Source organism: Pinus tabuliformis, chromosome 4_2, assembly GCF_031772625.1.
Source record: "Pinus tabuliformis cultivar Carrire ecotype Pingquan chromosome 4_2, CPIR1, whole genome shotgun sequence".
In the NCBI taxonomy this organism is placed as follows: domain Eukaryota; kingdom Viridiplantae; phylum Streptophyta; class Pinopsida; order Pinales; family Pinaceae; genus Pinus; species Pinus tabuliformis.
The window spans coordinates 794,495,487-794,512,331 of NC_142304.1; positions in this window are offsets into that span (position 1 = coordinate 794,495,487).

Here is a 16,845-nt window from a genome sequence, read left to right on the forward strand (position 1 = left end):
TCACCAGCTTATAGTCCTGTTCCCCCTCTGCAATTCATCCTCACTGTTCATAATCCTTGTGAATTTACCAGAGCAGAGCAGAGGCAAGTCTGCTTAATCTACTCACTCCTCTTTGAAGATATATCTGGCATCACCTGCATTCAATCTGCCACCTAACTTCTAAAAAAGATTTACAAGCTATTACATTCACACTGTTACATTCAGAAATTGCATTCCCAAGACAACACCTAAAGGCTATACAATGGCTGCACCCACAGCTCTCAGTGTTGCCCCCATGAATCCACCTAACAAAGAGCTTGAGGCCATGCCTCTTGCTGACAGAGATTACCTCATCCAAGACCTTGTGGGTGACAGGAACCATTTACAGACCTTCCGAGAATTGAGGGACAACTATTTGAGCAACAATGACACATATGGGATATGGGAATCCAATCTGCCTCACTATTTTCTCCCATCTGTTAACATTTTTCCAGAAATCATCCGCTTATGTGCTGAGAATTATGATCCAGCTCACAGAGTTGTCAAGTCTCCATCTGGGAGCATACTCTTCCACATCACTCCTGACTCCATCAACCAGATGCTCAACTTCAAGCAAACTCAATTGTTGTTTCCCTTCTCCATGAACTATCTACTGGATACAGGTGCCAAGCTTTCCACTGCTGACATTGAGAAGATCACCAGAACATTTATGAGAGCTGACCGCCAGCCCACTGGGCCACCTCCTTTCTTGCATGTCCATTTTACTGATGTAGGCCAACTTCTGGTTGACATGATTTCCTATGTGTTGGGCTATAAAACCAGTGAGCACGTTGATGAGACAGTGCTGGTGTTATTAGCTGCTTACAGCCCGGGCCAACCTCCTGCTTACAAATATAACTTTGCTAAATTCATAGCCAACAAGATACATGACCAACTCTTCAAAGTGGACAGGGAAGGTATATTCAAATATTCATCATATATCTACCACTTGTTCATGTATTATCAATCTGAGGCCTTTCAATGCCCTATCAAGAAGCTGGATTCTAGGGGAGAAAGAAGGTCTGTCATCTTCTGGTCATCAGTTTTCCACCAAGTCCAAGATTCACCATATTCATACTGTGAATTCATTGACCAATTTGTCTACCCGGTCTCTTGCCTATTGATGAGATCCCCTCCTCCCAGAGTGTCATTTGAAATCCAGAAAACTCTGCAGCTGTCCAAAAATTATAAAATAGGTGATTGGTACCTATACCAAAATCATACAGTCATCAGAATTTATGGCTGCGAGCTCTGTCCATATAGGCTCCCAAGATATGTACCAATGAGACTGTTTGCCCTGGAGTACTATAGGCAGCTTATTAACTCTGACCTCACCCACTTTCATAGTGCCAAAAAGAAAGCCCACCTCAAGTTCAAACACCACCTGGGCCCCTTTATCATGAACAAAAAAGAGGGATGGCAAGAGGCTGAGCAAATCCTCAAAGATAAATACAAGCTATCAAGAAGCTTCTGGTGGGTCCCTTATGACCCTGAAGGCTTCATCAGTGCTAGAAGAGTCAAGTACAGGCTGCTAGGCTATGAGCACTGTAAAATTCCACAAATTGAGCAGTATGCCAATTAATTGAGGAACTAACTCAAGAAGAAATAATGCAAAGAAATGTCAAGGATTTGGAAAAAACTCTTGACTTAGATTCTGTGCAGCAGGTAATTTTCAAGCAGCCGCATCCAATTGGAGAAGGAACCTCAACTACTACAACTGCACCAGCCACCCAGGCGCCATCTACAGCAGCATCAGGCACAGATAAGGGCAAGGGAATAATGGGTGCTGAAGAAGAGATAGTAAAAGAAAAGCCTGCCTCCTCAATTGGGCAGCAACAAGATCAAACCCCTCCACCACAAACAGAACCACCAACAGTGCCTGCATTGCAGACCCCTGCACATGAGGAAAGGGGCAAGAAACGGGACAGAGAAGAGTCCACACCTGCTAGTGGATCCTCCCAGCTACCTGAAGCCAAGAGGCAAAAGGTTGACTCCCCGGTCATAGAAGAAATAAGCGAGGAAATCCTTGAGAGCCCAAGGAAAGAAAGAGGAGACAGTCAGCAAAACTACAAGCTCTTTTCAACAAGAGCAAGGATTACAGCTTGGCATGGAGGTGTCCTCCTCCACTCAGCAGAGCAAGAAGCCTTCAAGCACCAAGGCTTCCTTCAAAGAGATAAAGGCACAAAATGAGCTGTTGAGAGTGGAGGTATACAAGCAATTCCTCAAAGCAACACCAACTAAACAAGAGAGGTTAATGTCAGTGTATGATATACAAGAGGAAAAGATAATCCTCAGCCACTTCAAACCCAAGGTACCGCAGCCTCACTCAGCTGCAGATTTTGTAAAAACAAAGCTGGAAGTCATGGCAAAGGACATTCACCCCATGGACCAGATAGAGCTGCACAAGCAAACGGGGGAAATGGTCTATGCCACCTTGGTAGACAGGGCCACAATGGCCCATGAATTGAAAGAATCGCTGAAGAACACCAACATTCAGCTAGATTTCGAGAGAATGTCCTCCACGGCCAAGGACAACAGGATTAAAACACTGGAGGACATCATTGTGGACCTAGGACATGATCCTAAGGACCCAAAGGGTGTGAGGGCCCTCATGAAAAAGAAGGAAGATGATATTGCTGCATTGAGGAAAAGACTAAAATTGCTTCCCACTGAGCATCCTCAAACAGCAAAATTGCAAAAGGAAAAGGAGTCTGATGATCAACTCGATCTAATAATGCAGCTGAATCAAAGAGTTATTGATCTGGAGAAGGAGCTAGAAGGGGCACTGCAAGACAAACAGGGAGAATCAACCTCCCAACCTCCTCAAACTACCTCAACCACTGCCACCACTACAGAGGCAGCAGTAACCCCTGCAACAACTACAGCAACAACGGAAGCAGCAGCAACAACAACAACAGCTCCTGAGTCCAGCTTAAACATGGATGAATTGACAAAGGTTATCAAAGATCTGGAACTTCAGGCAACCGAGATCAAGCAGGCCAAGGAAAAATTGGCAGAACTGGAGGCTAAATATGACAAATCAAAGATGACTGTAGCAGAGCAGACTAGAGAAATTAAGGCCCTCAAAGACAAAATAAAGGCCTTAGAGAAAGAGCTCAAACTTGAAAATACTCTGGCAGAAATAAAGAGGATTTTGTGGGCCCGGATTGACCACTCCCTTACTAGACAATGGAAGTCAATCAAGACAGTGCATGAACAAATGGAATTGATTGGCCAAGCACAAATTGAGAGCCAGAAAGCCAGAACAGTACTAGGGAACAGGCCTGAGCAGGCCAACAGAATGATAAATTTTCTCAACAATCAGACCAAGGAGGAACTGGCAGCCCTGAACATCATTAACAGGACAGATGTTGTCCTTACAGCTAAAAAAGTGCTCACCCTCAGAAATTTTGTACAAACTGTAGAAAGAAAATGTCATGAAATGCAGGCTGAGGTGGATGAATACAAGCTCAAAATGGGAGCACTGCAAGAAAAGGGATTGCCCAGCCTACTAACCAGCACAGGAAGACTGCTCCCCCGTGAGCAATATGCTACCAGGATGACAAATTTTATTGAAAATCAAATCACTGCATCCGCCAGTACCTCTGAGGAAACAGGGCCTCCAACAGGGCAGGGCCTCTATGACAAGCTTGAAAATCTATTTTTTATTGAACATGAGATCAATCACTTATTTGAGGTTCCACCAAATTTTTATAGGTATACAGAGGCAGATGAAACCTTGGTAAAAATACGAAGACACCAACTGCCCAAAGAGGATTGGTGGCAGGCAATGCTGCAAATTTTGCCTCAGTAATCTCAGTTGGTCGGTCCTAGTCAGCTTCAACTCAGCCAAAGGCAAAAAGCAGAATCTGGGCAGCATACAAGGCAGCCGAAAAGGGTGACTCAGCATGAAGACAGTGACAGCAAGCCAAAACATAGGAAATGCGCAAATTTTGGGCAGCACGGCTTCAGCCGACTCCATCGGTCACAAAGTCAACATTCTCTGACCATTTTGGACAGCTAATACACTAAGAAGTTACTACAGCATTTATTTTCTCAGCTACAATCCTCCAGGAGTTGGCACAATATTAATGAGCCATTAACTCACCAGCTAGATATTTTCTGATGTAAATTTTGTATATATACCTCCCCTGGCAACGTATTTGGGGTTGGTGATTTTCACTCTAAGGCAAATATATTGTATATTTTCAGATGATCTAATGAAAAAGGCTGGAAAAGCTCAGTGTTTCTTGAATGCTTGATGTCTCAATGATGCTCTGCGTGCTGTTGCAGAATTCCTGTGCTGTCTAATGGAACAATAAGTTTTCTTAATCTATGTTTTATCTTCTTATGTTTGTTTGAATCATATGCATGTTTCACCAATCTAACAATAGAGAAAAAGAATAGTACAGGATATGTTTGATTACACCCTGTATTCAATCTCTGTTGTTGAAAATGTTTTCTTCAGAATTAATCATGAACATGAATTCTTAATTGCTCATGTTTGTATCAATTCTATAAATATGAATGTTATACAGGAATTCTTCAGTGCTCCTAAGTAATATTCCCACTGTTCTCCATATCAGCTTACTGAAAGATCCTTAGTTGCCTTTCACGCCCTGATTCCATCACATCCAATTACAGATTTAAAGAATTGTTCCTTAGACACTTATCTGGCTCTGTCATTGTTGTATCAACACAGACATATCAAGCAATTAAACATCACTGACTCCATGCCCAATGGCCTAGATCACCCTGTAAACATATATCTGTTCTGACTGAAATCATCATCCAGCAAAATTTAAAACAAAACCTTGAGCATCATAACTAGCCTAAAATATTATACAAACAAAGTTAAATCACAAAGAGAGAGCCCTCTCTGGTCATAGGTAGGCTAGAACCTGTGACCCAAAGATTGGTTAGTGGTTACCTCGGCCGTATTCCCTTGGGAGTCAAAGGGAACAACCTGAGTGTTAACATAATTGGCGACTCCACTGGGGACAGAGCGTATTTTTCAACTGTTGTCTGTTTTTAGACAGTGGTTCCAAAAACTTGAACGGTTCCTTAAACAGTTCTAAAAATATTCTCAAAAATACCAAAAGCAAGTTCAGAAGCTGGCTCCTAAAAAGAGAACTAGGCACACCAGGTCAAATCCTGACCCGAATCCTCCACCTGTTTTCGACAATCCAAATTTGATCCATAAGACTCTTAGGAACCAGAAGGAACCAGAACAATCTCCTGAATCTAGCCCTGAGGCAGTTCAGCAAAGTTTTATTCCAACCCCTGCTAAACCATCAGTCCACCTTCATATAACTCATTCTTCCCCCTCTTCATCATCCACTTCACAAAACATATTGTCTACACCCAACACACAAACTGCTATTGTTGTCCCTGTTGTTCCAGTTGTTCCCTTTCTACCAGTTGTCCCACTTATCCCTCCAAATATGGCTAATCGTTATGCTCCCCTTCAGTTACCTGGTAATCCTGGGGCCATGCCTCAGGACTACCAAAGTAAGATTACTTATTTTGATGGAACCAGTACATACACTGCCTTACAGCATACCAAGAAAATGCAAGATTACTTTGAAAATTATGAGATAGATGATGATGATGTGAGAATGAAGATTTTCGTGCAAAGTCTGACAGGTGAAGTAAGAACTTGGTTCAGGGCACTGGCTGCAAATTCTATAGCTGATTCGGGTGCCCTTTATCAGTCCTTCCTGAACAGATGGGAAAAGAAAAAGGACCCTCTACACATTTTATCTGAATATGACACCATAAGGAGAGGCCCACAAGAAACTGTCTTGGACTATTGCACTAGATTCAACACTATCTATAATGCCATTCCTCAAAATCTTAGGCCTCCACCTGATTTAGCATTGATTAAGTTCCCTGATGGGTTTGATGCTGATATGGCATATCAACTAAGAGAAAGAGCCCCTGCAACCCTAGCAGACATGCAAAACATAGCTGTAAGTGTAGAGGCAAATCTGATTGCTAAGAGAAACCGGGCAAGGACTGAAAGAAGAACTACTTTTAAAGAAGAACCCTCATCATTTGAGCAAAAGCTAGATGCAATCATCAAAGGGATGGACAGACTTGGAGACAGGGTGGAAACCATAGAAAGAAAATCATCATGGGAAGGTCAAACAAGCAATATTAGAAACCCAAACTTTAGAAAGAATCAAAGTCCCAATGTTGGAAGGACTGATCCTGACCAGCATGTCAGACCTCCTTTCCAAGAAAACTATGCTGAGGCTTCCACATCTAGTGAACCTAATGAGGACCCTCACATCAACCTAATGGGTCTGGACAGTGAACATCAAGTCTTCTTAACACAAGAAGATCAAGAGGTTTACAATGACAATCAATACCACACTAAGTCAGGAGAATCATTTGATTTCAAAGAGGGTTATGATGCAGCTGTGTATGAGGTACACAAACAGTACAAACTAAGGACTAGAACGATAGATGTACCTACACCCCTCAAACCAAAGGACAATAAGCAGTCAAAAAAGATCAATGATAATACCACTCTCCCACAATCAGCTGGCAGCTCAAACCCACCTACCACAGAAGTCACTGTGGAGGACATCTCAGAACAACAGCCCTCTGAAAACCAGCCAGCTCCACCCCATCCGTCAAAGACAAGGGCAGATACCCCCCCAGGAAACAAACATGGCACCAGTTTTACTCAAAATCAAGCCAACTATGAGCAAAAGACCACTGACAACCCAGCTGAAAGGGAAAAATCTGTTGCACTGAATGCCAAGATTCAAATGGAAAAACCTTTTAACTTGGAAACAGAAATAAGTAAGCTAAAGATATCAGTTCCTCTTTCGGAATTAGCCAAACATGAAATATACAGACAGCAGATTAACAAGTCACTCCAAGTATCAGACAATAAAGATGTTGTGAATGTCCTAGATGACCAACCAGAGTTGCTGTTCGGACCTGAGGTTAATGGAAAAACAGAAAATGGAGGGGTTCCACCCTTCTATGTCAGTCTAAACATTCATGATAAGGTTCTACATAATGCAATGTTCGATTCTGGGGCCTCACACAACTTAATGCCCAAATCTGTAATGGAAAAACTCGACCTAGACATCACAAGACCTTATAAAGATCTATTCTCATTTGATTCAAGCCAGGTCAGGTGCTTAGGCTTGATTAAAGATTTATGTGTTTCCCTGGTTCAATACCCAACCAAAACTATCTTGATGGATGTAGTGGTAGCTGACATACCCCCTAAGTATGGCATGCTCTTGTCCAGATCCTGGGGGGCCAAACTCCAAGGATCTTTGCAATTGGATATGTCCTATGCAACTATCTCAGTCTTTGGGCAGCCAAAGAGATTATACCGTGAAACTTTGATGAAATATGTGGTAAGCAGTCAAGAGAAGCCCCAAAATTTCCCAATCTATTCAATACACTCTGACATGGATTCATTTATTCTCTACAATGCCGACATCTGCAACAAAGCTTATTCTGAACTATTAATGACAGTAGAGACAGAGGAGTTAGATGAGCAACGCGCTTTCAAAGACCAAGGGACTGTGGGTATAGCTGATAAGACAAAGGAACATGATGTATCAAGTAACTTGCAAGAAACCAACCTACCCATGATCCAACTTTCTAGTGATCTCAATCCAAATCTTGATCATGAAACCTTATGGTATTTAGAATTTGATGGTTCTGTAAACAGGTTAGGAGCTGGGGCAGGAGTCTGGATCCATAATATGCACAATGACCAAGCTGAGGGCCATGCATACAGACTAAACTTTCGATGCACAAACAACATGGCTGAATATGAAGCCCTTCTGTTAGGTCTGAAACTCATAAAAAATCTAGGTGCAACCAAAGTCTCAATCTTAGGAGATTCAGATCTGATCATACAACAGATGAAAGGAAACTTTACCACAAATGATCTAAGGTTGAGAGCATATAAGGGAGCAGCTATTCAGGTACTTGAGAGCTTCTCACAAACACAGTTGACTAAAATTTCCAGAGAACTCAATCTACATGCTCACAGCTTGGCAACCTTTGCCAGCACTTGTAAGTTGCCTTTCAAAACCAATCATACGTTTACTGCTGAAATCAAACACAGACCTTCAGTTCCGGATAACATCAAGAATTGGCAAGTCTTCGAGAGTAATACACAGATAAATAACTTCCTCACTTTAAAGGAAGAATTTTCCGGCATGAACATTGACACTAGCACTAGAGATGATCAACCACAGGCATGCACAATTACACAGAAAATATCAGCTGAAACAGCTAATCTAGTTTTGCATCCTACCACCTTTGACAAGGAAACTATACGGGAGTTGAAACAGCCAGATGGAGAGGAAATGGCTGAAACAGAAGCAGAGGTAATTGAGCTAAAAGATAATTTTTTGCCCACAGGTTTAACCCCTTTGGAGGATCTGTTTGATTCAAATGATGTCTCAAGAAAACCAAAAATGCAACCATTGAATGCTGAAATAGAAGATTGTAACATTGGGACTCCTGAAAATCCCAAAATGGTTAAGTTATCCAAAGCATTACCACCTGAGCAGAAACTGAAATACATTGAGTTATTCAAAGAGTTTCAAGATGTCTTTGCCTGGAGCTATGAGGACCTTAAGTCTTATGATACATCAGTTATCCAGCACACTATACCTTTAAAAGAAAATCAAAAGCCTTTCAAACAAAAGCTTAGGAGAGTCAATCCGGTCCTCCTCCCCCTCATTGAAAAAGAGGTTAAACGTATGTATGAAGCAGGGATCATTGCCCCAATCAGATTCTCAGAGTGGATTTCAAACCTGGTGCCTACTAGGAAAAAGACAGGGGAAATCAGATTGTGTGTTGACCTAAGAAATTTGAACAAAGTCTCTCTCAAAGACCATTACCCCTTACCAAAAATGGATCATATCTTGCAAAGGGTAGTGGGAGCCTCTAGAATCTCCTTACTAGATGGTTTCTCAGGATTCAATCAGATTCTAGTACACCCGGATGATCAAGACAAAACTGCCTTCACAACACCTTGGGGAACATTCAAATATGTCAAAATGCCTTTTGGGCTTAAAAATGCAGGGGCCACATTCCAAAGAGCAATGGATATTGCCTTCGCCAAGGAAATTCATGATTTCCTAGTTGTCTATCTTGATGATCTTACCGCCTTTTCAAAATCAGATCAAGAACACTTGAGGCAGGTTTTCACAATTTGTAGAAAATATGGCATATCTTTGAACCCAAAGAAATCATTGTTTGGGCTGGAGGAAGGTAAACTCCTGGGGCATATAATCTCAAAGGATGGTATTAGGATTGATCCTGACAGAATTCAAGCTATCCTACAAGTACCACATCCAAGAAACATCAAAGAACTACAAAGCTTTCTAGGAAAAATCAACTTCTTGAGGAGGTTCATTCCCAATTTGGCTGAACTCATAAGACTGTTAAACAATATGCTGAAAAAGGATTCCAAGGTCAAATGGACCATGGAAGCTAGACAAGCCTTTGAGGATATCAAAAGAGCACTGACAAACACACCAGTCCTAACAAGCCCTAGATTTGATCAAGATTTTATCATTTTTTCTTTTGCATCTGAGCACACAATTGCTGTTGTTCTGCTACAAAAAGATGACCAGGGCTGTGAAAAACCCATTGCATTTTTTAGCAGAGCCCTTAGAGATGCTCCCTTGAAATATCAGATCATGGAAAAACAAGCCTATGCATTGGTAAAAGCCATCAAGGACTTCAGAATCTATATCCTGTACTCTCATATAATTGCCTATGTTCCTAATGCAGTGGTCAAAGACATTCTAACCCAAGAAGGAATTGAAGGCAAGAGGGGCAAGTGGATTGCCAATATCTTAGAATATGACATTGAGATTAAACCTACCAAACTGATAAAAGGACAAGGTCTAGCTAAACTAATGACTGAAACCAATTTTCAAGCCCTTGACATTAATGAACTGGACGACGAACAGGAGATGGCGACTCCACAGATCAACCAAGCCTTTATGCAATCTCCCTGGTATGCTGATATATGTTTTGTATTATTAAACCTGCAAGCTCCTCCAGGGTTGTCCAGAACCAAGAAAAGATTCTTGAAAATGAAAGCATCAAAGTTTTGTATTATTGACAGTGTTTTGTTTTGGAGAAATCATGAAGGGATCTTACTCAATTGCTTAACATTAGAGGAAACTGACAATGTCCTCAAAGAATTTCATGCAGGTGACTGTGGAGGACACTTATACTGGAAGTCCACAGCTGATAAAATCCTAAGGGCTGGATTTTATTGGCCCTCCTTGTTTGCTGATGTAAAGAAATTTGTAATGTCTTGTCACAAATGCCAAATTTTTGAGGGCAAGAGAAAGCTGTTGCCTTTACCACTCAAACCAGTTTCAACTGAGAGACCATTCCAGCAATGGGGTTTAGACTTCATTGGTGAAATTCACCCTCCATCCTCTGGCCAGCATAGGTGGATTCTCACTGCCACAGACTATTTTACCAAATGGATAGAAGCCATCCCTTGTAGGCAAGCCAATGACTCCATTATTATACAATTCCTAGAAACCAACATCTTGTCCAGGTTTGGCTGTCCAGATAAAATTATTACAGACAATGCTGCTGCTTTCAAATCCAAAAAAATGATCAACTTTTGTCACAAGTATCATATGACCCTAGGTCATTCCACTGCCTACTATCCTCAAGGTAATGGCCTAGCCGAGTCTTCCAATAAAAGTCTCATCAACATCATTAAGAAAGTTTTGGAAGAAAACAAAAAGAATTGGCATAAGAAGTTGGTCAATGCCTTGTGGGCAGACAGACTAACCACCAAGAGATCAATTGGCATAAGTCCATATGAACTGGTTTATGGGCTAGAAGCAAAGTTTCCTTCATCTTTAGGAATTCCTGTGATCAAGTTGCTGCAAGAAATACAAGCTGAGCCCAATGACATTCAAAGAAGAATCAATCAGACAATTCACCTACAGCAAACGAGAGAGGAAGTCTATCAAAGAACCCAAGTACTGCAAGAAAAGCTCAAAAGAATATTTGACAAAAGAACCAAAGCTGAAGATTTCTTTATAGGAAACAAAGTGTTAAGATGGGATTCCAGGAGGGAGGACAAAGGCAAACATGGTAAGTTTGATTTCTTATGGAAGGGACCTTATGTCATTTATGCTATACAAGGTAACAACACCTATTTTCTAAGGAGTTTGGATGGCTCAAACACTGAGGAAGGCCCAGTCAATGGGAGAATGCTCAAGCATTATTTTGACCCCCTTTGATCAAACACTGAACAGTCATATATTGTACATAAATATTTGTATTTTCCAGTATTTTCATTTACAGCAGATAAATAAAGCACCAAGTGGAGCATATTTTGAGAAAGACCAGGGTGCTGCACTATTTTCTTTTTTGGAATATGTTTTGATCCTAGCATTAGAAAGCAAGGAAAAACACAGGGGAACTATCAAGGTGATGAGGAGAAATTCTGAGAAACAGGTAAAAAACAGATCTGCAACTTCACAGCAAATCAGCTCAGTGGGTACTGCCTGCAAGTATCTAAGATCCTGGTCAATAGTCTCCAACAACAGAGAAATTCAGACTGCAGCAAGAATGGAGAAATTAGGCAATCTGACCTGCTGTTCTTGGCTTTTCATCTGGAAAAGCCATCCCCAAGTGGAGCCACTGTTAGCCTCCTATACCAATAGGTTTTCATTTCTCATGATTGACAGTGGAAGTGCCAAAAAATGTTCATCTTCCGTGGTACTAAGGTTCCATTTTTGTGAAAGAAACAGACAGTTAAAAAATGTAAAGAGGGTATGCCTTAAAAGAATAATCAAAAGGCAAGAAAATGAACTGGTCAAAGAAAAAATAAATGAAATGAACCCCAAATAAAGACCATGAAAGTGGCTAATCCAAAATGCCACTGCTACTTTGATGGGTGGTCCAACAGCTCAAGCTGGGCCATACCATGTTTTAAATTGCATGTTTTAGACTAGAGAGGAAGTACCTGCTCAAACAGTTCAAGCTTGACAGATGACTAGGTGGATAGAGAAAGGAAGGAGCCCAACTGCTTAATCTGGGCCCTTGGAAGTCATAAGGGTAGACTTAGATAGGAGGACAGCAAAAAGAAAAGAGAATTATCAGGGTTTGCAAGGCTAAGTGCACCCATCCAAAGGAAGAAAGAATGTTAGGCATATTAGGCAGGGTAGGCAGTTGAAGGTTGCAGAAAACAAGATCTAAGCATATGACATGAGAAAAATCACATATGATCTCACCAGTAGGAGAAAGGCAAGAGCAATGGCCTATTTGGCAAACTACCAAACCATCACTAACTTCCCTCATCCCCTTCAGAAGTTTCTTACTAACATCCCCTTGAGCACTGTAGGATCTGCCTAAACAGTCCTCCTTACATTTCTCATTTGTAAATTTCATGTCAAGTTGTGACCTCTCTCTCTGAAAAGAAGCCACATTTCCTGTGTAAAATCATTCTTCACTCCCATCTGCTTCTAAATCTAAGTTTACTCATTAAACTTAGCTCTCTATTCCTCTCTCACATCCCCAATCCATATTAATTTCTAATTTTACTATATAAATCCCTAAGTGCTACCCCTCCCCCTACTATTATAGCATTCTATGCAAAAAACCCAGAAAATATATAAATATCCCCCCCCTTTTAGCATTATAGCTAATTAGCATTTTCATGGGAGACATTAGTCCATCAGGGACTATAGTCAACCCTTACTTGGGAATTACTCTAACCCCTGGTTAGATTAATAGCCTACACTAAACCCTCACCTACCATTTTCCCGAAAAAACCTATGAAACCCCCCCCCCCCCCGCGCTCAAACCTAATGTTAAATGTTTGATTAAACCCCGACATATTAACCCTTATGCGCTTTGAAACCCATTAAACCCTCCTAACCCAAAGTTCTAAACCCACAGTTTTTAAATATTATTTTATTGTTTGGCGGGTCCCCACCCAAACTTGCACGCTGGGTCGGGGCGCCCGCCAGCCGCTGATCTTCCCCTGCCCCCAATCCAAAGGTGGGCGGTCAATCTCAGTCCTGGACCTGCCGTGGTTTAGCGTCCGGGGAGCGGGTGGTTTTGCTCCCGTACGCTGGACGCGTGGCGGCCATCGGGGTTGTTCGGAGCCCCTCTCCCCATTACCACCTTTCCCCAATAGCGGTGCGGGGAAACCGGAAACCGCCCTCCCGCAATCCGCCTCCCCTGTCGCGTCACTCCCGCGTCATGATTACGTCATACCCAAAGCCCCCGCCACCGCGCCACGTCGCCCTCCACGCCATCTTGCCGCCCCCACGTCCCTCCACCGTGTCCCGCCACGCTGGCTTCCAACTCAGCACCCACGTCATCATCCGTACCCGGGCCCCGCTGATGACGTCATCGCGGAAAAGCGCCAAAACCCATATGTGCCGAATTTGTCGTTATAAACGCGCAATTGAACCGTTTTTGTCATTTTCGCTGGAAAAGAGAGGGAGTCGTTTTGTTCGTTTATTCCAAAAATTGCCTCCACACTACGAATTCAAAGCTTGGGACGCCGCTACTTACCAATTCAGCTACATTCTCCATCCATTGCTCAACCCGGCAGCTCTCGGCGCTAATTATCCAGGTATTTGCCGAAATTTACCTATTTGCCCGTGTTCTTGCCATTTCTCTGCAAAGTTCTCCACTAAATACCTGGTAAATCCTAAATTAAATATTGTCATTCAGTAAATGCTGGCCCAAAATAATCCACATTGCCCCCTTGTTCAAAATTCACTGTTGAACAATCATTCTCGGCCTCAATTTGCAATTGGCCCTCCAACTGCCCGGCATTGTTCCCTTTTGCCGAGCATATAATTGAAGAACTGCATTTCACCAGCTTATAGTCCTGCCCCCCCTCTGCAATTCATCCTCACTGTTCATAATCCTTGTGAATTTACCAGAGCAGAGCAGAGGCAAGTCTGCTTAATCTACTCACTCCTCTTTGAAGATATATCTGGCATCACCTGCATTCAGTCTGCCACCTAACTTCTAAAAAAGATTTACAAGCTATTACATTCACACTGTTACATTCAGAAACTGCATTCCAAAGACAACACCTAAAGGCTATACAATGGCTGCACCCACAGCTCTCAGTGTTGCCCCCATGAATCCACCTAACAAAGAGCTTGAGGCCATGCCTCTTGCTGACAGAGATTACCTCATCCAAGACCTTGTGGGTGACAGGAACCATTTACAGACCTTCCGGGAATTGAGGGACAACTATTTGAGCAACAATGACACATATGGGATATGGGAATCCAATCTGCCTCACTATTTTCTCCCATCTGTTAACATTTTTCCAGAAATCATCCGCTTATGTGCTGAGAATTATGATCCAAATCACAGAGCTGTCAAGTCTCCATCTGGGAGCATACTCTTCCACATCACTCCTGACTCCATCAACCAGATGCTCAACTTCAAGCAAACTCAGCTGCTGTTTCCCTTCTCCATGAACTATCTACTGGATACAGGTGCCAAGCTTTCCACTGCTGACATTGAGAAGATCACCAGGACATTTATGAGAGCTGACCGCCAGCCCACAGGGCCACCTCCTTTCTTGCATGTCCATTTTACTGATGTAGGCCAACTTCTGGTTGACATGATTTCCTATGTGTTGGGCTATAAAACCAGTGAGCACGTTGATGAGACAGTGCTGGTGTTATTAGCTGCTTACAGCCCAGGCCAACCTCCTGCTTACAAATATAACTTTGCTAAATTCATAGCCAACAAGATACATGACCAACTCTTCAAAGTGGACAGGGAGGGTATATTCAAATATTCATCATATATCTACCACTTGTTCATGTATTATCAATCTGAGGCCTTTCAATGCCCTATCAAGAAGCTGGATTCTAGGGGAGAAAGAAGGTCTGTCATCTTCTGGTCATCAGTTTTCCACCAAGTCCAAGATTCACCATATTCATACTGTGAATTTATTGACCAATTTGTCTACCCGGTCTCTTGCCTATTGATGAGATCCCCTCCTCCCAGAGTGTCATTTGAAATCCAGAAAACTCTGCAGCTGTCCAAAAATTATAAAATAGGTGATTGGTACCTATACCAAAATCATACAGTCATCAGAATTTATGGCTGCGAGCTCTGTCCATATAGGCTCCCAAGATATGTACCAATGAGACTGTTTGCCCTGGAGTACTATAGGCAGCTTATTAACTCTGACCTCACCCACTTTCATAGTGCCAAAAAGAAAGCCCACCTCAAGTTCAAACACCACCTGGGCCCCTTTATCATGAACAAAAAAGAGGGATGGCAAGAGGCTGAGCAAATCCTCAAAGATAAATACAAGCTATCAAGAAGCTTCTGGTGGGTCCCTTATGACCCTGAAGGCTTCATCAGTGATAGAAGAGTCAAGTACAGGCTGCTAGGCTATGAGCACTGTAAAATTCCACAAATTGAGCAGTATGCCAATCAGCAAGAATGGTTGCAAGACACATTAATTGAGGAACTAACTCAAGAAGAAATAATGCAAAGAAATGTCAAGGATTTGGAAAAAACTCTTGACTTAGATTCTGTGCAGCAGGTAATTTTCAAGCAGCCGCATCCAATTGGAGAAGGAACCTCAACTACTACAACTGCACCAGCCACCCAGGCGCCATCTACAGCAGCATCAGGCACAGATAAGGGCAAGGGAATAATGGGTGCTGAAGAAGAGATAGTAAAAGAAAAGCCTGCCTCCTCAATTGGGCAACAACAAGATCAAACCCCTCCACCACAAACAGAACCACCAACAGTGCCTGCATTGCAGACCCCTGCACATGAGGAAAGGGGCAAGAAACGGGACAGAGAAGAGTCCACACCTGCTAGTGGATCCTCCCAGCTACCTGAAGCCAAGAGGCAAAAGGTTGACTCCCCGGTCATAGAAGAAATCAGCGAGGAGATCCTTGAGAGCCCAAGGAAAGAAAAAGGAGACAGTCAGCAAACAACTACAAGCTCTTTCCAACAAGAGCAAGGATTACAGCTTGGCATGGAGGTGTCCTCCTCCACTCAGCAGAGCAAGAAGCCTTCAAGCACCAAGGCTTCCTTCAAAGAGATAAAGGCACAAAATGAGTTGTTGAGAGTGGAGGTATACAAGCAATTCCTCAAAGCAACACCAACTAAACAAGAGAGGTTAATGTCAGTGTATGATATACAAGAGGAAAAGATAATCCTCAGCCACTTCAAACCCAAGGTACCGCAGCCTCACTCAGCTGCAGATTTTGTAAAAACAAAGTTGGAAGTCATGGCAAAGGACATTCACCCCATGGACCAGATAGAGCTGCACAAGCAAACGGGGGAAATGGTCTATGCCACCTTGGTAGACAGGGCCACAATGGCCCATGAATTGAAAGAATCGCTGAAGAACACCAACATTCAGCTAGATTTCGAGAGAATGTCCTCCACGGCCAAGGACAACAGGATTAAAACACTGGAGGACATCATTGTGGACCTAGGACATGATCCTAAGGACCCAAAGGGTGTGAGGGCCCTCATGAAAAAGAAGGAAGATGATATTGCTGCATTGAGGAAAAGACTAAAACTGCTTCCCACTGAGCACCCTCAAACAGCAGAATTGCAAAAGGAAAAGGAGTCTGATGATCAACTCGATCTAATAATGCAGCTGAATCAAAGAGTTATTGATCTGGAGAAGGAGCTAGAAGGGGCACTGCAAGACAAACAGGGAGAATCAACCTCCCAACCTCCTCAAACTACCTCAACCACTGCCACCACTACAGAGGCAGCAGTAACCCCTGAAACAACTACAGCAACAACGGAAGCAGCAGCAACAACAAC